We start from the raw sequence: 24239 nt of genomic DNA on the forward strand, positions 1-24239 counted from the left end.
AATACTAACACACTAATTAATTTATCTAGGTCTTACCTATCATAGAGCCCATTAGATGTGTGTACTGCAATGCAAGGACCCATACCATTTAAAATCACCTAGGGCAGGCAGGAAGAGTGCTAGCCCAAAGAAGGGGTCTCACCTTCAGAATGTACCTTAAATACACACACACAGGAAATGGGAGGGGCTGGGCTGCACATTCTAATATTAAACATGATAATAGGTGCTACCATGCTGAGACCAGTAGTTCTACAGCAAAAAGGAGAGGGGGGGGAGGAGCAGGTGCACACTATGAGCACTAAGAATTCTTAGTGCTCAAAGTGTGCACCTGCTCCTCCCCCCCCTCTCTTTTTTTGCTCTATGGCCACAATTGGAGCTGGTGCCTGTTGAACATTTGCTGGTCTCTGTGCATATCCCTTATGGGGATATCCAGGTCTTCCCTGATTTGGGGTTCCTAATCGTTTTACTGTACAATTTCTACTTAAGTGTCCTGTTTGTTTACAATTAAAACATGTCCGTGGATCAGGTGAGAACGTGTTGTTGTGAGGTTTGAGCAGAGGGTAAAGGTGGTGGATATGGGTAAGGATAGGGAGGGTAAGGGTATTGTGGGTGATATGAGTATGGGACCTGTGGTTGTATTGGGTTAGCGGAATGGAACTGTGTTTGTGTAAGTGTGTGTGCAGGTGCGAGTGTGTCTGTTGGCTGTGATGTTACAGTCATTCCCTCCAGAGCTTGGATACTGACAGCCATTAGTTTTTCGCTCTGGATCTCCCTCTTTTTTGAGATGTTTTTATCATGTTCTATGGCAGACTCTATGAGGTTATCTATTGTGAGTCCCCTCCAGCCAGGCTGTGAGGGCTGAACCCGAGTCTTTAAATTCTCTTTCAGACCATCCATGAGTACCGTGACTATCATTCCCCTGTGGTGAGTGCTATCTTTTATATCTTCTATCCCAGTGTACTGGGTGATAGCCTGCAGAGCCCGATCGCAATAATCTTCTGCAGTTTCACTCTCCTTTTGTTTGATTGTGAAAATTTTGTTACAGATAACTACTACTGGAAAATATATACCCAATTGAGTTACAATGCGGGAAATGTTACCTTGGTTTACTTGGTCTGTTAAGGGAACGTCACCATCCAATACACAATCCATGATAAATTTTGTCACGTCGGTATTGCGTGGCAGACAGGCCCTTAACACCACACGCCAATCTTTATTAGTTGGTTCATGAGAACTACCCAAATTTCTAAAAAATCTTTGACATTTGGCTAGTTCCTTTTTGGGATCGGGGAAATCATTTATGATGGAATTTAGTTCTGCTCTTGTCCAAGGACAATGCATTACCACTTCCCTCATGGGTACTACACCGTTCGCATCTGCATTTCCATTCGGAACAGTTATCGTCCGAATGGGATGCAGACCGGTAGCGTTGCTACCTCTGACCTGGTTACCTGGCTGGGGGTTTAATCTGCTGCTGCTACGTATGGTATGAACAACTTCCTCTATGGGTGCAGAGGGTGTTAACACTTCCCTTGCTGTTACCGATGGAGATGGCGGCACCACTCGTGATTGTGGTGATGCAGCATCTATCATTTGCACAGCATGGGAAATGGCAGAAATTACAATAGGCTCATCATCCACATCATAAACATTTTCTTTATGGTTACTTAAGAAGGGGTACAAATTGCTTGTTACATTTTTATGGGTATTTTTGGTAACTGTACTTGCACCTCCATCCACATAAGGACTGATGTGATCCCGGACATTATCTAATACATCCTTATCAAAACTACCAATTCTGGGAAACGGTCTAACACTCTTCATCGTCATCTTAAACCATACATCACAATACCTTATTGCATAAGTACTGTACTGTATGCATAATACGACGGGCCGATCCGATCGGCTCTTCCATTAGCAGCACATCATTGTCTAACATCTCCACTGTTTGCGCAGCTCCCATTCTGAGACAAAATCCTACGCTTATCAATAAAGATTTAAACTGGTGAAAGACAATCAAGATACTTTCACTTACCTGTGGACGATTTAAGTCGGCGGCGCCCACACACCTGGATAAGATTTGAAAAAGGCAACTTCCACACCCGGATAAGATTTAGTAAGGCAACTTCCACACCTATGGAAGTTTGTATGTCGGCCACTTCCACGCACCTCTCTACAACAAAGACAACATGTACACCTGCTACTGTGTATAGAACGGTAAAGCTACTTACCGAGCGGCTAGACTAACCCCTGCACCTAGCCCTTAAGGATCATACGATACCCTTAACCTTGTCCAACAAATACTCACTATTACACACTTTTTCCTGGTCAGAAAAATAAACGTTAACCCAGATATTGATAACAATTGAAAAATGTAAACCTCAACGGCTTTGTTTAAACACGTGGCAGCACAACCGGAAGTACGTATACGCTATTGTGCGACCAGTCGCATACACAATAATGCGACTACCACACAACAGTATAATGATTTTTTAGCTGCGTACGCAAAAGTGTGTATTTACTGTGCGCAAAACTGCAACTCAGCCACGTACTCAATACTGCGGCACCCCTTTAAATGTTAGGTTCTATCAACAAAGGAAAACAAACTTTTTCCTCTCTTGTCCCTGGATTCTAGTCAGCTTCCTTGGCTCACACGAAAACGGATAGCGATTTTTCAGCGCAAAGCGGTGGCAGGTAAACCCTGCATGTGGCCACTCCACCCTTTGCTGAGATATCGGTAGCCATATGTGCCATGTGAGTAGGTAAGTGACCTCACTACTACGAGCCCCCAACTAACGATACTGAAATTGAACCTCTATATAACCCTGCCTGTACCTTCTAAAATCCTACCTATAAACCTCTAAGGATGACGCTAATTTGCGTACGCAGTCATACAGTAAATAGAGACTCCAGACTTAGAACATGTGGTTCCAAAGCACAAAGTATTATTCAAGTAAAAAGTACAGTCATTTACACGCTATTGATCCAGACACAATTCGGCGCAAAGGAATTATACAGACCCAAGTACAGTATACATACGCAGTGCTTCCGGACCAGATGATAGGCATCAGCAAGAGACCCCTTTGTCATTCAGCATTCAGCACGAAGACTAAAAACCCAGTGTTGGAGCACACATATTTATACCCCCCGGGAATAGACAGAACAATAGGGAAGTTTGTTGCTTATGCCATTGGTTCCCAGAGGGGGAAGCATCTGTTACAGAGCATTTAACAGGCTGATTCAAATAGACTCAACCCAGCCTCTAACAACTGGGGGTCTCTGCCCTCCCGCCCCATGCAACATCCTAACAGTTGTTCATATAATATACATTTTGTTGCTTGAAGTCTCTGCGGTCCATAAGTTGAGAATGCATGATGCGATCTCCACACCGATAATACCGGAATTCTGTTGAAAGAGTACGCATTAGTACAGAACCAAACACGGCTTACTTAGCATGTATAAAACCTTAATTACCAAATAATCTTTATTTCACAGCATTTATACTAACTGAGCAAACTTGAATCTTATACCTTAAAGCTTATTAAACCTTGTATGTGGATATGTAATGTGTGAGTATGCGGGGTTTGATATAAGGATGCTACTTAACTTGGGGCAGATGCGTGTGCATGAAGCTAATAAAACAGCGTTTTCATACCAAGTCTTATGCATTCGCTAATATGCGACTAGTTAACAGCGCAATTGTGCGTATTAATGTGTGTATGAGAAATGGTGAAAGATGCAATCGCATGGTGCTAATAGTAATATCGCCACATGTACTAAAGTGTAAGTTTATCTAAAATGGCGCTTAGGCGGCCATTCGCAAAATGGCGTCTTGCGATCTCATTTCCAAAATGGCGTCTTGTGGCCAGTCGCAAGATGGCGTCGCTGCGATTCAATTGTAAACTGATCTTGTCTCTGCCAATTATCCAGCTTCGACAAGGATGACACAAAGCCTGCGTAATTATCCAGCAATGGATCTGAGCGCTCCCAGAGTTGGGAAGCCCATTCCAAGGCTGGCCGGATAACAGAGAGACTATATAAGCCACTTTAGTTCTTGCAGTTAGAAAGTTGTCAGGCTGCAGGGTTAAATGTATGTCACACTGATTTAGGAATCCTCGGCAGAGTTTAGGGTTGCCATCAAATTTACTTGGTAAAGGAAGATGTAAGCGGGGAGATGATCTGCCTCCTGTATTCCCAGACGCTGATGCGGATGTAGTTGCTGGTACTCCAGGGGTAGAAAAGGAAGTTTGCAAACTATCCTGTCGCTTAGACACCTCTTGCAAAAATTGAGCCATCTGATGCTGCATGTTTTCCAGATTTTCTAAACGACCAGAAATGCACCGGAACAAATCCATTCCTGTCTCCTGATCCGTTGCCAGCTCCATGAGGCCAGTTCAAACTGTTATGTTCTGGGTTGTTTGTGCACCCGGGGTGGTAGCAGGAGCGATCACAGAAGCGGGTTTGAATATAAAACTAGGTTTTTAAATAGGTGCTTGAGTAGACATAAAATATGGCAGTAAATACAAGTCCAGGTATATATAAACGTGCACTAGAGTTCTGTGGTGGGAGTAATAGGTTAATGTCCAAGTAGAAACAATTAGAACTGTCCAGGTGTGCAGGTAGTGAGACTGGAATAATCAACCAGGTATGCAGGTAGTGATGCAGGAAAATAATAAGCCAGGTATGCAGGTAGTGATGCAGGAAAATAATAAGCCAGGTATGCAGGTAGTGAACTAAGGCAAATGAGCAGGATGTCAGCAGGCTCAGGCACTCAGGTATGGGCAAGGGTGGTGGAGGAAGCGGGGTAGTCCAGCGGAAGCTAGGAGCTGACAGGCAGACTGGCAGACAGCGAATTTCACAGGAACAGGATAAGCACAGAGAACTCCCTCTCAGCTAGGCTGAGATAATGAAAAGAAAAAAACGTGGTTCAATGCACTCTTAAACAAAAAGCTAAATTGGAAGTCGCTACTTATGTAGTGATTTTAATTCCTAGGTGCTGCTTCAAATGTTAGTGACTTCCCTGTGCCACTATATATTTAAATGGTAATTGTGATACATTCGAGGCGCAAAATAGGAATGAATAATTTTAATGATTTGGGATATTATGAAGGGTAAAAAAGTATAGCAATGCACATGTTAATAACAATAAAAGAACAGTAAAAAATTATTCCATAAATATTCTAATATATAATAACTTCAGCTTAGTCCTAGGTACATTGGATCATAACAAAATAAGGTAATGTGTGATTGAAATGTGGGCGCCTCAGGAAGAAAGGCAGTTCAGTGTATTCCAAATGATGGCATCAATGTGCAAACAGCAACATCACACATAATAATCCCTTTGAATTGTTAAAGTTTGCAGAATTGGTTAAAAAGCTGTTTGGAGTACCATCTGTCACTAAAATTCACCATAACAGGTGAGTGGGTGCCTTGTTGAAAAATGCAGGTTTCCCAAATTGGATACAGTCAGGTATTACAGTCTCCAATCTTTACTTTAAACTCTCTCCGTTGTCTGCGAAGTTAAAGTGAGACTTTCCAGATTGTCTGCATATATGGGGTGGTGCGCGCACCTCCTACCTTTGTGCTGATATCTGTGGGATGTGCTGTTGCCTCCGTCAGGCTGAGATACACGTTGCACTGGCAAAGAAGGAAGGCACTGACCCTTCCTAAATACCCCATGCCTTGCTGTTACTGGCCGGAGGGAACATATGACTCACCAGGATTGGCCAGCTGCATCACATGGCCAGAAGGCAAAATGGCGGCGCCCATGACAAACGGAACGGAGATGCCGCCAGGCCTTACCAGCGCAGAGTGACAACAAGCCTGTACAACAATGCGCGCAGCCAAAGCCCTCCGCCAGACACCAGCTCCACCACCAGACAGCCCGCACCACAACAACCTCATAGGTAACACCCACCTAGCGCCATACTGAAATACCCTGGCCGTGACAAAAGGTGTTTCAACTAGAGATGAGCGGGTCTGGTTCTCTGAGAACTGGACCCACCCAAACTTTCAGATCCAAGTCGAGAACCGATCTAGGCTCGAGTTTTCCCACCTGACTCGGATCCGATAATGAGGCAAAACGCGTCATCCTCCCGCTGTCGGATTCACACAGGTTTTGGATTGTAAAGGTCCCCGCGATTGGTGCCATTTTCACTCTGGCAGTAGCAAGAGAAGCTAGCAGACATAGTCAGTCACTCAATGTGTGTGTCCAGTCAAGGTCTTGGCCTGAAGGCTGCTGCTGTGTTGTCCATAAAGGGGCTTAGGCTGCAGTATATGAAGGGGGGCTTCCTTCAGTGGGTGCTGCAGCTGCTGTGTCACTTGTCCTATCAATTAACTGTGGCTGCTGCTGTGTTTTTGTCCTGTCCATCAGCCTAGGGCTGCAGTCCATAAAGAGGTGCTGTATTGTCCAGGGGGGTTGCTCTGTCAATTAGGGGTGCTCTTCCCTAGTGTAAAAAAAATAAAAGTGCTTTTTTTGTGTGTGTGTGCGTTAGCAACTTAGCTGCGCTATTATTGTTTGGTGACACTGCCGGCCAGACCGCAGTTTATTGTCCATGTATTGTGACACTATAAGTGGTAACGCAGTGTGTTATTCTTATTCATAAATAATTAATATTGTGACACTGTAAATGGTAGCGCAGTGTGTTATTCTTATTCATAAATAATTAATCTTGTGACACTGTAAGTGGCAGCACAGTGTGTTATTCTTATTCATAAATAAGTAATCTTGTGACATTGTAAGTGGTAGAGCATTCTAATATTCAACTTTTCACTTCTTTCCTCAATTGTGAATAAATGATTAGTCTACAGTCAACTACAAGACCACAACAAAGTGCTAAATAACATGCGTTATATATAAAACATAATGACATCACTGTAAGTGGTAGCATAGTGTGTTATTCTTATTCATAAATAATTAATCTTGTGACACTAAGTGGTAGCGCAGTCTGTTACTCTTATTCATAACTAATTAATCTTGTGACACTGTAAGTGATAGGACAGTGTGTTATTCTTGTTCCTAAATAATTAATCTTGTGACACTGTAAGTGGCAGCACAGTGTGTTATTCTTTTCTTATTCATAAAAAATATTGTGACACTGTAGGTCATTGATACCGCAGTGTAATATTTAAAATTGGTACAAATTGACTTGTGTGCTGTACCCCACTTCATTCATGTTTGTTGATATGGAGAATGATCAGTTGAGACTTGAGAGGAGAGCAGGAACCACATACTTGTGCTGGAACCACATACTGCTGCCAGTGCCACCAGTAATGACAATACTAGTCCATCTATATCATCTACTAAAGCCAATGCGCAAGGGCTGCCAGGGCTTAAGTCCGGGCATCTAATATCAAGAACCAATCTTTTACAGTGGTAAAGAAGAAAACATCAAAGGGAAAGCTAACTGCAGAAAGAAAGAAAATTGGCAATATGCCAGTTTCACCACATGAAGTGGAATTATTTATGGCTGATGGTTCTGCCTCTTATGACGATGTAAGCACAAGTCAACATGCAACATAGATATCGAGGATGCTTCTGTGGAAGTGTACCAGGATGAGCAGGATATTTGTGTAGCTGACGCTAATAAGGATGCTTATGATGACGATGTTGATGATGAGGATTTTGTTGATGAGGATGTTGTTTGTGTAAATAAGGCACCAGTGGATGAAACAGTTGTTGTCCAAGATAAGGAAAAGCCCATTGTCATGCCTGGGCTCAAGACAAAAAATCTTGGTTGTGTTGACTCATCTGCATCACCAGTGGGGTTTTTTATGGGAAAGTTTGGTTTTTCTCGGCAGATGCACTTGCTGTAGAAACTGAAGGAGAAACCACTGCTGCATCACGTGACACTTGAGCTGACAATTTGCTTACCAACAGCTCTTTGCATCTCTTCAGATCTGTGTCCATTGGGAAGAAAGACACAATGTCTTCATCCCTTCTGGGATGAAAATCCACTGCCAGGAGCAGCAGCAGCAGGCATAGCGCTCAAAGATTCTCAAGAGACTCAAACATTAAATCTTAAATCTTGTGTTTGCTCTGTTCAGCTTGTCTACATATCTGTGGTTAAGTGGACAGTAGGTACAATGACATTTTAAAGGCCACTAATTAAGTTTTTTTTTATGTCCCTGTACAGGTTGGGAATTGCTTTTCTAGTGAAGTGGAATCTTTGCAAAGGATTGTTTAACAGTCAATTGTTTTTATAAAGCACTACTAGTAGTCTTCCTGGTCCCCATTCTGGGATGAAAATCCACTCCCAGCAGCAGCAGCAGGCATAGTGTTCAAGGATTCTTCTGGGGCAAGGACTGATGTGAATGAGTAAAATATTTTTTGTAAATGCATCCCCTCCCCTCAAATCTTTCTTTCCCTGCCTTCAACTACATACATACTCCACCTCCCTCAGACCTCTTGAATAATAAAAACATTTGTTTCCTGATGTACCATGTTGGAAGATGAACTGCCACATGTTTGTGCCTCCCACTGCTGCCGCTTAGCTTAGTCAGCCAGCTAGCTAGGTTCAAATTTTGGGGATAAACCAGAGGAAAACAATTTTGTGAGCTGTGAGGTGGTCAGAATTGACTGGAAACAAGTGAAAATTAATGTTATTAAGGTTAATAATACTGTAGTAACAACAACAACAAAAATTATTGTATTTGATTTTAGCAGATTTTATACATTTAAAAAAAAATAAAGATCCAAAACCAAAACATGCAAGGGGGCGGTTTTGGCAAAACCAAATCTGGATCCAAAACACAAGGAGATACAGATCCAAAACAAAAACACGGGGGTCGGCACACATCCCTAGTTTCAACACAGTTGACAGCAATCATAAGAGGGAAGTCCAGGAACAGAGCATTTTGTCCCTTCTGGAATGGGTCATGTTGGGAGGGAATGGGTATGATATGTTGGTGCATGAGATGCCGGAGGTTCAAATACCGACGTCAGAATCCCTATCCTGCAGAATCCCGACAGCGGCCAGTAAGTACCCTAAATAAGGAATTCTCAACATCAGTACTCAGTTACCACCAACATGTCATGTTTTGTGGATTCTTTAAACATACACAGGTGTGTTAATCTATTTTGCTACAGTAGGTCAGTAGTTTCCCCACCTGCTTCCATAGACAGAAATCCTCAAAACATGACATATTGCAGAGGTTCCCAAACTTCGCCATTACATTCCAATGTTCATTATCTGCTGATCCACTCTGTCAGTGGTTACCGGTCTTCTACCATATTCAATATAAAATACTTACACTCACACATTCTTAACCAAACCACACCAACATACATCTCTTCACTTATCTCAAAATATCTTCCAACCCGACATCTCCGCTCTGCACAAGATCTGCATCTCTCATCCACACGCATTACTTGTTCCCATGCACGGTTACAAGACTTTTCTTGGGCTGCACCCACTCTGTGGAATGCCCTCCCACATACAATAAGACTTTCGCTAGTCTCCAAACATTCAAGCATTCCCTGAAAACTCACCCCTTCAGACAAGCCTATCAGGTCCAGAACCACCACATAACCTTCATATCTGCCCTATCTAACTCCCTTCTTACAGTATACACATATCATCACATATTTTCTCTTTCTTCAATTTCACATCCTCCTAACACTAGGCCAACTTTATTATGTGACTGGACCATACAGCCCACCAATAACCTCTGCAATCTGGCTGGACCAATTTGCAATATGTAACACCTATCCTTGTGTAGCAATGCCTATTTCCTTATAGTTTGTAAGCTTGTGAGCAGGGCCCTCTTACATTTATGTCTGTCTGTTACTACCCAGTTTTGTTCTATTAATGTTGTTTCCAATTGTAAAGCGCAATGGAATAAGAAACTGTTAATAAATAAAATATTAATAAATAATAATAAAATAAATACAGTCCATGTTTTAAGGATATCCAGGCTTGAGCACAGATGACTTAATTAGTCAATTTGATTTAACCATCTGGACTCAAGCATGGATATCCTTAAAACCTGGACTGTAATGGCGGAGTTTGGAAACCTCTGACCTCTTATGACAAAGCACGACATACACCACTTGGCCACGCCACAGGTTTAATTCATCCACATGTAGCTGTCATGTCATTTTCTCCTGGGCCGACTCTGTATATAGAATTATTTTTTCATTGGTATTGATTTTCATTGGTATTATATTGCCTTTAATACAAAGACCCAATTGTTATAGATTGCACAATTTCATCAATAGAATCACTAAATTTAAAGCGCCAATTTGTTTTACGGCAAACCCAGGTTGTTTCCGTCTGTGTAAATGTAGTGGCTATCTAGCACGAATTGCGACAGTGCACGCCAATTACGAGCTATTACATTTGGGCTGGTTTTTTTGTTGTTGTGTGAATACCCACATTAAAAACAGTTTGTATATTAAAAAAAAAACATGGCTTCAGAAATGTTAAATATCTCCAAAAATCTTGTATTTGTTATTTGGGTACTTAGAAAAGCTTGGACTGTTATGCATATGGGTCATTCAATCTGACCATTAACCATAGCAGGTCAATTCCCCTCCTCAAGACTTCACCTGCTGCACAGAAACACGTACAGCAGCTTTAAGCCTGGAGCTAAAGACACAAAAATAGCTGCATAGAATCACAATGAAGGGAAAATGTCAGTCACTCTTATAACTGTTCCACCAATGAGGCTAAAATACCCTCAAAAGAAGTAATTATGCCTCATTACAACATCAATATTAATATATATAACAGTAATGCTACATACATATGCAAATATTAAAAGTTTCTTAAATTAGATTTTTTTTTTACTATTGTTCTTGAAAATACAGAGAACAAATGTACAAAACCATATAATTTACCCTCCGTGGCTTGACAAGCTATGTGATCTGCAGCATTTTTTATGACATATTCAGTACCACAGATGCATTGTTGGAGCTTTTCTGTATTTAATTATTTTTTTCAAACATTTCCAAACCAGTTTCATTAATTAGATGAGGAAATCCAAAATTAGCAACTGAAACTTCTATAAAATGCCTTAACCACTTAACTGGCTAATATTTTTTTACAAAACGTCCCCAAAATAGTCGATTTTTTTATGAGCAAAATATGCTAATAATAAATATTTAAACTTAATTCGATATATATATATATATTTTTTTTGTTAACAAAAATGTAAAATCACGTTTAAATAACTATTAATTACCTAATGTGATAATAAAAAAAAAAAAAATTTTGGGGGATGATTTTGAAAAAAGAAAAAAAATTATAGTTTTAAAAAAAACCTGCTAGCTGGGGGGACATATATATATACAACAAGGGGTGACGGCGGCACTCCAGTGTAGCATCAATAAGGCAGGGTCAAAGACCCACTTTGCGTTTCAAAGTTTCAATCTTATTCGATAAAAATCTAATAAGATTGAAACGTTGAAACCCAAAGTAGGTCTTTGACCCTGTCTTACTGATGCTATACTAGCGTGCCGCCATCAATCCTTGTTGTGTTTGTACTAGTTTATCTGCGGAGGGCACCTATATATATATACACACACACACATACATAGATATATATAAGCACATAGATGTATGTGTATACACGTATATACAGTCAGGTCCATAAATATTGGGACATTGACAGAATTTTCATATTTTGGCCTCTATTCACCACCACAATGACTTTGAAATGAAACAAACAAGATGTGCTTTAACTGCAGACTTTCAGATTTAATTTGAGGGTAATTACATGCAAATCAGGTGAACGGTGTAGAAATGACAACAGTTTCTATATGTGCCTCCCACTTTTTAAGGGGTGAAAAGTAATGGGACAAACTAAACAATCCTAAATCTAACTTTCACTTTTTAATACTTTGTTGCAAATCCTTTGCAGGCAATTACAGCCTGTAGTCTGGAACGCATAGACATCACCAGACGCTGGGTTTCATCCCTGGTGATGCTCTGCCAGGCCTCTACTGCAAATGTCTTCAGTTCCTGCTTGTTCTTGCGGCATTTTCCCTTCAGTCTTGTCCTCATCAAGTGAAATGCATGCTCAATCGGATTCAGGTCAGGGGATTGACTTGACCGTTGCGTAACATTCCACTTTTTAGCCTTAAAAAACTCCTTGGTTGCTTATGCAGTATGCTTCGGGTCATTGTCCATCTGCACTGTGAAGCGCCGTCCAATGAGTTCTGAAGTATTTGACTGAATATGAGCATATAATTTTGCCCGAAACACTTCAGAATTAATTCTGCTGTTTTTGTCAGCAGTCACATCATCAATAAATACAAGGGAACCAGTTCCATTGGCAGCCATACATGCCCACGCCATGACACTACAACCACCATGCTTCACTGATGAGGTGGTATGTTTTGGATCATGAGCAGTTCCTTTCCTTCTCTTCTCTTCCCATCACTCTGGTACAAGTTGATCTTTGTCTGTCCATAGGATGTTGTTCCAGAACTGTAATGGCTTTTTTAGATGTTGTTTGGCAAACTCTAATCTGGTCTTCCTGTTTTTGTGGCTCAAAATGGTTTGCATCTTGTGGTGAACCCTCTATATTCACTCTTGTGAAGTCTTCTCTTGATTGTTGACTTTGACACATATACATCTACCTCCTGGAGAGTGTTCTTGATTTGGCCAACTGTTGTGAAGGGGTTTTTCTTCACCAGGGAAATAATTATTTTGTCATCCACCACAGTTGTTTTCCGTGGTGTTCCGGGTCTTTTGGTGTTGCTGAGCTCTCCAGTGCGTTCTTTCTTTTTAAGAATGTTCCAAACAGTTGATTTGGCCACACCTAATGTTTTTGCTATCTCTCTGATGGGTTTGTTTTGATTTTTCAGCCTAATGATGGCTTGCTTCACTGATATTGACAGCTCTTGGATCTCATATTGAGAGTTGACAGCAACTGATTCCAAATGCAAATGTCACAGCTAGAATCAACTCCAGACCTTTTACCTGCTTAATTGATAATGAAATAACGAGGGAATAGCTCACACCTGTCCATGAAATAGCTTTTGAGTTGATAGTCCCATTACTTTTGGTCCCTTAAAAAGTGGGAGGCACATATTGAAACTGTTGTAATTCCTACTCCCATATTCCTTGTAATGCCTAAATCTGAAAATTCTGTCAATGTCCCAATATTTATGGACCTGACTGTATGTTTATATACATACATATATATATATATATACGGATACAGCAACATCCTGTGGGACCACAGCATGTTGGGCATGGCTGCACCCATTTGTGGGTGGGTCTAGCAGGGGCGGATTGGGCCACCGGGACTAAGGGAAAGTTCCCGCTGGGTCAGTCCCTTTCCCCCCTCTGCCGGGCCGGAAGGCATCGGCTGCCGGGCCAGGCCAGGTCAATTTCTATGTCCCAGGCTGCCGGCTGCCCGGGCTTCCTGGATTTGCGTTCCACTACAGTACGCAAACAGGAAGCTGTCATCTGCTCTGGCTAGCGGGCACTTCATAGTGCTATTAGCCAGGAGCAGCACTGCAGCGGTAGTGCAGCTGAATGTACGGAGCGCTTGTGCTCCAGCCAGGGAACCTGCGTGTGTGGCTGTATTAGAAAGGGTGGCCCATTGTGCACAAGACCACTCCTCATCAGTCAGCAGTGAGGGCAGCGGGTAATGCTGCCGGACTCAGGAGCGGGTCATGATGCTGGATTTATCTGGGGGTGGGCGCCTCCTCATCCTCCTCAGCTCCCATTTCCAGCAGTCCAGCATGGTCTGACAGTCATCATACCGTGAGTCTGGACTCTGCAGCCGCCGCACTACTGGAGCTCAAGGTAAGAAGCCCAGGTGTCTGACTGCCTGTCCAGCTGTGATGAGACTGCAAGTCCCAGCACAATTTGGACCTCATTCAGACCGCTCGATAGTGCTGTGCGCTCGCAAGCGGCCCAATGGTTTGCGTATGCGCATGCACACGCTTCGTTCTGCACGTGCGTGAACTACTCTGTGCGATCGCATCCCGCTTGCACGCCCAGCAAAGACAGCCGAGTGAAATGAGTGACAGGAGAGGCCGTTTGTGGGTGGTAACAGGGGCAGGACACTAATAACGGGGGTGTGCAGGTGCGAAGGCAGACGTGCCTCGGTGTTTCAACGCCGTTTTTAAGGTGTGCATAATTAACAGGCTGCATCATAGTACACATCACATGCCTGTTTTTTACACTGAAGTCCTCGCAGTGCTTGCGGCAGGGTAAGGCAACCACAAGTGCTGCGTTCGCTACCGATGGTGCTCGATGTACCAATGTTTTAATACACTCACACTCCACAGTGGGTTCTATGTAAAAATTAAAATGAAAAGCATCTTAAAAACATATCTTTTTCATCCAATTCAGAAACAGGCCCAATGAGGAGGGATCCCGCCCCTCGACAGACTCCACCCCCTCAACAGACCCCACCCCCATTAGGGCTGCTTCCATAAATTTCCCAGGCTGGTTTTCCATCCCAATCCGTCCCTGAATGAAGGACTTAATTTTGACATAACATCAGGTCATCTTAAACACACACATTCCACAGCACATATCCTAACCCACTGCTCCATGCTCCTTCCTCACTATCTACCCCATCTGTGTAGCCCCTTTCTGTCTGCCCCTCCCCTTTAGAATGTAAGTTTTCACGAGCAGGTCCCTCGTCCCTCACGTGCTTCTCCTATCCCTACTTATAGTATCATTTACTCCTAAGGGCCTGATTCAAACAGGTCGATGGTAGTGCAGTGCGCACACGTGACATGTGCACTGCGTGTGCGTGAGCCCCAGTGCAAATGAGAACTTCACTCGCTCGGGTCTTGCAGCAAAACGGGGCGGCTGTCGATGTTGATCAACAGCTCGCCCTGTTTTGTAGGTGGGTCGGGGGGTGGCTGCACAAACGGAGGCGTTCCCGAAGGAATGCCTGCCGTTTGTGGGCGGCCCTACCGACATCACACGTGATGTCAGTAGTGAACTTCCTGCTCTATTAGAGCAGGAAGTTCACTGGGACTTGTGGTGGACGAGACCCTACCACAAGGGTCTTGTCGCAAGCCCGATGGTCGCGATAATCACGACAATCCCCAGGCCGCCCGCACAAGCTGTGGGTGGTCACCCACAGCTATGCGAGCGGCCTGGAGGCAGATTTTTTTACAAAATTTTTTAAATCCGCCCTGATTCAGAGCGGGCACTCGCAAATAGCGAGCGCCTCTGAATCAGAACCTAAATCCCCAATTGGCACCCAACATTGGTTGCTGACGCCCTGCTGCTTGTGTAATGCAGCTATGTGTATAAACCATGTCCTTGTCCTGCATTGTTTTGTATTACTATTATCTATTTTTCTTGCGTGCTCATTTATGTACTGTGTAAGGCGCTGTGGAACCTTGGTGTTGCCATATTAATAAAGGATAATAATATATATATATATATATATATATATATATATACATATACAATAAAGATAAATGGCGGCACTTGATAAAAGTCTATTCTGACTGAAACGTCGAACAGAATTGACACAGGTGACAGTGTATTCTTTTCTTTGCAAGACCCGTGAGTGCCGCCATCTATCTTTATTGTGCATTTGCTGTTCCTTTGGGAACACTGTGGAGGGCACCAGGGCATTTCCAATGCCAGAAGCGGAGTGCCAGCCATTAAGTTCATTCATGTATTTATATATATATATAATATATATACACATACATATATATATATATATATATACCAACTTTACACATACACACACATATACATATATATATATATATATATATATATGTATACGGTGTGTAGAATGGCGCTCTGGTTCAAATCACAAGTGTTATTGCACTGTAGTGCAAAGATGTAAATAAAGTCCAGTTGGTGCTAACAGGAGTGACACTTTAATCCCTCTGGTGAAGGTGGCAGCAGTCTTCGCGTGTTCCCGAATGGCAATCAGGGTGAATATGATCTGGAAATGAGGTTTGGAAAGAACATGCGCTTGATAGTGTAGTAATTCAAAACGGTTTTAGCACGTGCTCAAATATAAATGTGCGTACCAGAAAATAAAACTTTATCGCTTATATGTGGTTCTTTTGCTGGGACCTTATATGGTGGGGTACACTCAGAACTTCAAATTAAGCAGGAACCTTAAATAAGATCGTCTCGCACCGAACCAGAAAAAAACACACATATAGTGTAGTATTTTACGTCCAAGTAAAGTGGTGTGATAAGTATACAAAAATGCGTACCAGAATGTCATTTTAATCACTGCATAAAGTAGTATGTATCTTGGTTACTCCTTCAACATCCCATAATAGCCCTAATGGTTCGTATATAGATGGAGTAGGTCAGCAATGGAGTGACAGTGGGTTACAAGATATTTGTCTTCCTGTAAGCGACAACTTACTCCGGTGCCCTCAGCAATGGGGGAATTTACAAAATAAGACAAAAAAGCTGCGGCACATATCAATCTCTGAGTGCCGCAGCTTTTTTGTATTATTTTTTTTATATATATATATATATATATATACATATATATATATATACAGGGCCGGATTAAGTGGGGTGACAGGGGCGGTCGTCCCTGGGCCCCCACACACAGAGGGCCCCCACACAGGGTCGGTGTGACCCTGCCGAGAACAGGTGCCGGTGGCACCTGTTCCCGGGAGGAGGGCGCTCCAGCTGCGGCCATTCTACTGGATGCAGCAGCACAGTCAGTGCTGCTGCATCAGCTTGGGGCAGGGCGGTAGTGTGGATGGCACATAAGTGCCGTCCGCACTACACAGCACAAACACACAGCCGCCGGTATCGGCAGCTGTGTGTTTGCTTTAGCAGCCGATGAGAGTCAGTCAGGGCCATTTGGCCATATCAGGTCTATATTTGCTTTCTTAAAGATTTTTGGGGACATATAACGTATGAACTAATAAGGTTCAAACACATGGGCTGCACATGTAAATGCACTAACTGCACCGCAGAGGGAAGTCACAACCATTCTATCAATGCTAGATTGCATCTGTCAAGGATAATTACTCTCCTTCATGTTTTTGTCTCCAAGGCACCCAAAGCAACAGTAGCTCTACCTAAAAAAAGACTGTCCTGTCAGATGTAGATCCAGACCAATGATCCAATCGATTCTATTCAGATCGTTCTCAAATCAGGATACATAGAGCTCAATTCATATTTTTTTATCTGCTGTCTTTCAAACTGGCATTGCTGAAATCAATATCACAAGACCTCATAGGGAGAGGGGGATTTCTTAATGAAATTTGATTTTCAAACACTGCGTTCCTGTATATGCCAATCTTTCTATTTACACCAGAAATTCCTGAGATTCCATGCTCTCAGACATGCCGTTTACTATGCCGCCCTCTCTGCCGTGTGACCTCGCTGAGAACCTTGGTGAGGATATTATCAAAACTAGAAGACATAATAAAACTAGTATTAAACTAGTATTAAAAACAGCTAATGCCTCCTTCTAAAGCAAAGAGAGAAAGCCTGATGACCTTAAAGCTTGAATTCCCGGCCTTTACCCTTGTAGCAGATGTTATGGCTAGCAAAAGAGACTTTCCAGGTTACCGCCCTGAGATAGATAGCTTATTGTAAGATGTCACAGGACTCACCACACCAATTGTTTTTCATCTGAAAAGGTTTATCAGCTCATATTTTCAGTGCCTGGGAAGCTTGGTCTTCTACAATCTAGATGCTAGATGCTACTCTTTTGACTTTTTGATACATTCAGGATTAGAGGGTAAAAAATGTGCTTGTTAATTGTAATAAAGAATATTTGCAAGGGGCAGTTTTAACAGAAACAATTGTATTTATTTAAAAAATAATACAAATATAGCCACGTTAATTTATATCTGACAACAATGTACATAGGAACCATATTGTAGCCTTTCAGTCAATGTTTTTTGTAATTAATTCCCTACAGTTTTGCTGTCCCCGAAATCTTCTGCATGAGACATTTGCTTTATTTTCAAAAGTCTCCCAGACAGAGGTCAACAGACCTGTATCTACCAAATCAAAAGAGATGAAAAAATGTCTCTCACCCCCTCTCTTTTCTTCATCCCCCAATCACTACCCGTAACTGAAGATGATGAGGTTAAAAAGTATACCATCTGGACACATATATACCTACAAAGGAAAGCAGAATACTGGCTGTGCTACTGCTCCACTGGGTGATCCTAGGCAGTCGCCTAAGACGCCAAAGGTTAGGGGCACCTAAAAACGGAATGAGTGACATAACCTACTTATTCAGGGGTCTATTCATAGAGCAGAGAAAAGCCCTATAAGTAATGCACCGGCAGTGTAAAGGTGCACATCCACTATAACGTAATCGTGCAATCGCTCATTAATCGTGCACTATAATGTTGTAAACGACCAGCAATGCACGCTCCCGCTGGTCATTTCTGACATCAATCATCACCCGAACATGTCGGTCAATCTGCCGATAACGATAGATTGCCCATGTTCAAGGATGATGGAGGGCACTTACACTGAATGACTAATCGTTCAGTGTAGGCACTGCAGGGGATGGGGAACGATGGTACGATTATGATGTTGTAATTGTACTGTCTTTCCCTAGTCGCCTAGTGAATGTGCGGCTTAAGTTGAATACTCCTCTGCTCTCTGCCCGGCATCGCCCTTTTAGCCCAGCGTCCTTTGCAGCAGGTCTGAAAGGATCTGCTGCATCTCAGACACCGGTGCATGCGTAGTGGGAAGCAGACATATTGAGCACCCAGGGATCGCGAAGGTGCCGGATACTGCATTAAGACGCTGGACAGGTAAGTGTACATGAATGGCTACACAACATCACTATATATTGCATCAATGTGATGCGATATATAGTGATATTTTTCAGTAGCCAGTTCATGTTCTACATGAACAGACCCCTCATTAGCTTTATTTTCACGTCGGCACTTCCTCAATATGTGCCAGCTGCTGACATGGTGAAGGGCAGCCAGCAGCTTCCTACATATGATGTTGCAAACTTCAGCTTCTCAATGCTAGTAATGGGCTGGAAGTGCAGTGCCAGGCTATGATGTCACAGCCTTGTACCTTGTCTCCCTCCCAACTCAATACAAGGTAAGAAGTGAGGGGCAGGTAGCTCCTAAGGGGAGGGGCGATTACATCTCCTAGGGCTCCAAAGAGACACATGTCAGCACATAACAAAGGTACTGTATTACTTGTTATACAGGCCTGATATCAGGACAGGAATGGAGATGGGTCCATTTTGTTGATTTTGCATAACTTCATAGATTCACCATCAGTGAATGAATTTGAGCATCAATCGCATTGCTTTTCCGTGCATCTGTACTGTATGTTTTGTGGTTCTGGTGCTACATGTTTTACTGATTGTTTTTGAGGCTGGAATACGTGTATTTTAAGCTATCTACACCACTGTGGCATGATGAATTATCTGACCAGGGGTGTATTAACTCTCTCCTCCTATGCGGCACCATCTTCCCAGTAATATTCGATAAGATGGAGCATGCACAAGAGTAAAGACTCTGGTGCCAGAGTTATTGCTTTCACGGCGCACACCATCTTCCTGAAGATGTCACTGGGAAGATGACGCAGTGGAGAAGGAGGGACCCACTTCCCGCCACAAACTGCAGAGCAAGGCCACCCTGGACTATAGGTGTATTTATAATGGGTGCAGAGCGTGCAGTGCACACAGGCCCAAAGTATAATTACATCGCACCGGCAAGGTCCCTCCTCCTCCTCTGCAGTGCCATCTTTCCAGTGACATCTTCGGGAAGATGGTGCTGCACAGTGACAGCAAAGACACTGTGCCAGAGCCTTTGTTCTCTAGTGCGCATGTGCCATCTTCTAATATCACTGGGAAGATGGCACACGGAGGAGGATGGACCCGCCTTTGGAGCAAGTTAGATGCCTGGTTGCGGGGACAGCTGCTCACATGAGAGGGGTCTGCTGTACACTGCCCTGGACCTAGGGGCCTGTGTGCACAACACATCCTGCACCCATTATAAATATACCTATGTCTCTGAGTCATCATCCCTTTCTCCATTGTATCTAGTCTAGAGGGTCTGACTAGTGCACTTCAAGATGTACGCTTACACCCACTCTTGGGCTATGCCTCCACAAACTGAAGTAAGCCTGGATGTAGAAGCCTAGGGCCCTATTCATTATCCCATATGGGACTGTTACTCATGCAGAAATGCTTGTTTCCGTGTGTATTAAGTAACAGGCTCAATCATTCAGCAAACTCCAAAGTTCAGTGCTTATGGGAACTGATGCAGATGGCACTAGTTCACGATGGCCAGCTACAGAGTTTGAAGAAGGGTTGGAACTTGATCCCTCCGCCTCCAGTCACCTTCTCTGTGCACAGGAGTAAAATCAGTTCCCACCTGTGCACTTACACTGCCCAGTAGTGGAAACTTTCACTGCTAGCAATTAGTGGTGAAAGTGTGTGATTAGATTGTAAACTCTCACGAGCAGGGCCCTCTACCCTCTTGTGCTTCACCTTACTTACACCTTCATCTGCTCCTCACTCCCCTCTAGGGCACCTAATACTTGATTGTTTACGTCCTGTTGCTTATTTGAGTGTTATGATCGCTGACGCAGCAATGTATATAATCCTTGTCCTGCATTGTACTGTACTGTAAGTCACTAGTTTCTTGTTCACCTATACTTTGTGAGGCGCTGCGGAACATCTGTGGTGCCATATAAATACAGGGTAATAATAATAGCGCTTGTGGGACAGCTGCTTTTCTGAGCAGCTGTCCAACTATCTGAGCAATACTGAATTGCTCTGGTATTGAAGTATCCACCGCCACAACTCCAATAGGCCCTCATTAATGAATAAGCCCCCTATGAAGGCGCACTGTGCAAAAGAGTAAACATCACATCAAAGTCCAACCTCATACTATTTTAGAACACTTTTAATAAATGAAACATTTCCATTTTCTCCTAAAAGTCACACTTATTGCTTACAATCATCATGAGCGGTAAGGGAAATGTTTTTATTATGTGTCATATATATGCATGTTAAGTATTAAAGTACATTGTATGAAATATACTTAGAAACGCACTTCTCCACCAAAGAGGGGTAGGTAACTATGCCATGCACTGGCGCTTCATGCCGTCTGACTGATTTTTATCCACCAAAGAGAAACAGTAAGGCACAAAAGGTTTCCCATTAGAAGTATAGGATTTTCCCCTCCACAATGCTAGAGATGCACCCAAAATCTTTTCATCATCTCACTGTACAAAATAAATCCTCATTTTGTTTGGTGCTCAGCAGAAGTAGCGCATTGGTCAGCTGACTCCATGCCAAGTCCACCCCAACTGCTCCCAACTGGCACATTTCTGGTCCTCCACAAATCCTGCAGCCTTGTTATAGGTATAAGTCCATTTGTGGTTCTCGGATTCGATCAATGCAGATACTTTGCTACCACTCTGTTGTTTTATACATCACCTCCTTCCAGTTCAGATGCAGTCTTCAGGTATTGATAAAGTAGTCACAGATACAATGATTATGCTTGTCTTGTTAACACGGCCAGATTAAGGGCCAAATGGGTCTGGGACTGAAATTGATCAAGGGGCTATTATGAGATGTAGAGGAGCTGTGACCAGTGAGGTGTGGGCATGGCCAGCGCTGTCTGGGTGTGGTCAGAGCCATGTGGGGGGTGGTCAGAGTCATGTGGGCACCTCCTGCTCAACCAGCCCCAGTGTCTCCCTAAATATGTAAAAGTATAACAATTGTATCATTTTTGTGAGGAAAGTAGAAGTACAACTTTAATACTGTTGAATAATGGCCCACCATGTGACCAGCTGGTGGCAGGTCATCATTATGCTGTCATGTTGATGGGCCTGTTTTTATGTGGAGGCCTGGAGATGTAACTCCATTTGCCCCATTGTTATATCATTTGCCCCATTGTTTTATATATATTTATATATATATTTATATATATATATATATATATATATATATATACACACAGTCAGGTGCATAAATATTGGGACATTGACAGAATGTTCATATTTTGGCCTCTATTCACCACCACAATGGCTTTGAAATGAAACAAACAAGATGTGCTTTAACTGCAGACTTTCAGATTTAATTTGAGGGTAATTACATCCAAATCAGGTGAACGGTGTAGGAATTACAACGGTTTCTATATGTGCCTCCCACTTTTTAAGGGGCCAAAAGTAATGGGACAAACTAAGCAATCCTAAATCTAACTTTCACTTTTTAATACTTTGTTGCAAATCCTTTGCAGGCAATTACAGCCTGAAGTCTGGAACGCATATACATCACCAGACGCTGGGTTTCATCCCTGGTGATGCTCTGCCAGGCCTCTACTGCAAATGTCTTCAGTTCCTACTTCTTCTTGGGGCATTTTTCCTTCAGTTTTGTCTTCATCAAGTGAAATGCATGCTCAATCAGATTCAAGTCAGAGGATTGACTTGGCCATTGCATAACATTCCACTTTTTAGCCTTAAAAAACTCTTTGGTTGCTTTTGCAGTATGCTTCGGGTCATTGTCCATCTGCACTGTGAAGCGCCATCCAATGAGTTCTGAAGCATTTGACTGAATATGAGCATATAATATTGCCCGAAACACTTCAGAATTCATTCTGCTGCTTTTGTCAGCAGTCACATCATCAATAAATACAAGGGAACCAGTTCCCTTGACAGCCATATATGCCCACGCCATGACACTACCACCACCATGCTTCACTGATGAGGTGGTATGTTTTGGATCATGAGCAGTTCCTTTCCTTCTCCATACTCTTCTCTTCCCATCACTCTGGTACAAGTTGATCTTTGTCTCATCTGTCCATAGGATGTTGTTCCAGAACTGTAATGGCTTTTTTAGATTTTGTTTGGCAAACTCTAATCTGGTCTTCCTGTTTTTGTGGCTTACCAATGGTTTACATCTTGTGGTGAACCCTCTATATTCACTCTTGTGAAGTCTTCTCTTAATTGTTGACTTTGACACATATACACCTACCTCCAGGAGAGTGTCCTTGATTTGGCCAACTGTTGTGAAGGGGTTTTTCTTCACCAGGGAAATAATTCTTCTGTCATCCACCACAGTTGTTTTCCGTGGTCTTCCGGGTCTTTTGGTGTTGCTGAGCTCTCCAGTACGTTCTTTCTTTTTAAGGATGTTCCAAGCAGTTGATTTGGCCATACCTTATGTTTTTGCTATCTCTCTGATGGGTTTGTTTTGATTTTTCAGCCTAATGATGGCTTGCTTCACTGATAATGACAGCTCTTTGGATCTCATATTGAGAGTCGATAGCAACTGATTCCAAATGCAAATGTCACACCTAGAATCAACTCCAGACCTTTTACCGTCTTAATTGATAATGAAATTAAGAGTGAATAGCCCACACCTGTCCATGAAATAGCTTTTGAGTTGATAGTCCCATTACTTTTGGCCCCTTAAAAAGTGGAGGCACATATAGAAACCGTTGTAATTCCTACACCGTTCACCGGATTTGGATGTAATTACCCTCAAATTAAATCTGAAAGTCTGCAGTTAAAGCACATCTTGTTTGTTTCATTTCAAAGCCATTGTGGTGGTGAATAGAGGCCAAAATATGAAAATTCTGTCAATGTCCCAATATTTATGCACCTGACTGTATATACACACACACACCACCCCCAGGTTTGAGTCACTTCCTGGACTGGGATGTGTCATTGCTGCTGCCCCCATAGCCTCACACATACACACTGCCCCCATAACCGGGTCACATCAGAGCTGGAAGATGAGTCCAGAGCGGTCAGGGACAGAGGTTCAGCTCAGTGGCGTCACAAAGCAGGTGCAGGCCGCACCGGGTGTCACCCTCCAAGGGGGTGACACCAAAATCTGCACGCTCATGGGGAGGCTGGCAGGGGACACAGAAGGGGAAGCATGTTGCATGGGCACACAGAAGGGGAGGCATGCTGCATGGGCACACAGAAGGGGAGGTATGCTGCATGGGCACACAGAAGGGGATGCATGCTGTCTGGGGACACAGAATGGGGGGCAGGCTGTCTGGGGACACAGAATGGGGGGAAAGCCGGCAGAAGACACAGAAGGGGAGGCAGGCTGCCTGGGGACACAGAAGGGGGGGATGCTGTCTGGGGACACAGAATGGGGACTAGCTGGCTGGATACAGAAAGGGGGGCTGGCTGGCTGGATACAGAAAGGGGGGCATGCTGTCTGGGGATACAGAAGTGGGGGCATGCTGTCTGGGGATACAGAAGGGGGGGCATGCTGTCTGGGGACACAGAAGGCTGGCTGGCTGGATACAGAAGGGGGGGCATGCTGTTTGGGGAAACCGTGGTTTCATACCATATGATATG

This window comes from Taudactylus pleione, unplaced genomic scaffold, assembly GCF_031769625.1.
Source record: "Taudactylus pleione unplaced genomic scaffold, aTauple2 ptg001990l, whole genome shotgun sequence".
Taxonomy (NCBI): domain Eukaryota; kingdom Metazoa; phylum Chordata; class Amphibia; order Anura; family Myobatrachidae; genus Taudactylus; species Taudactylus pleione.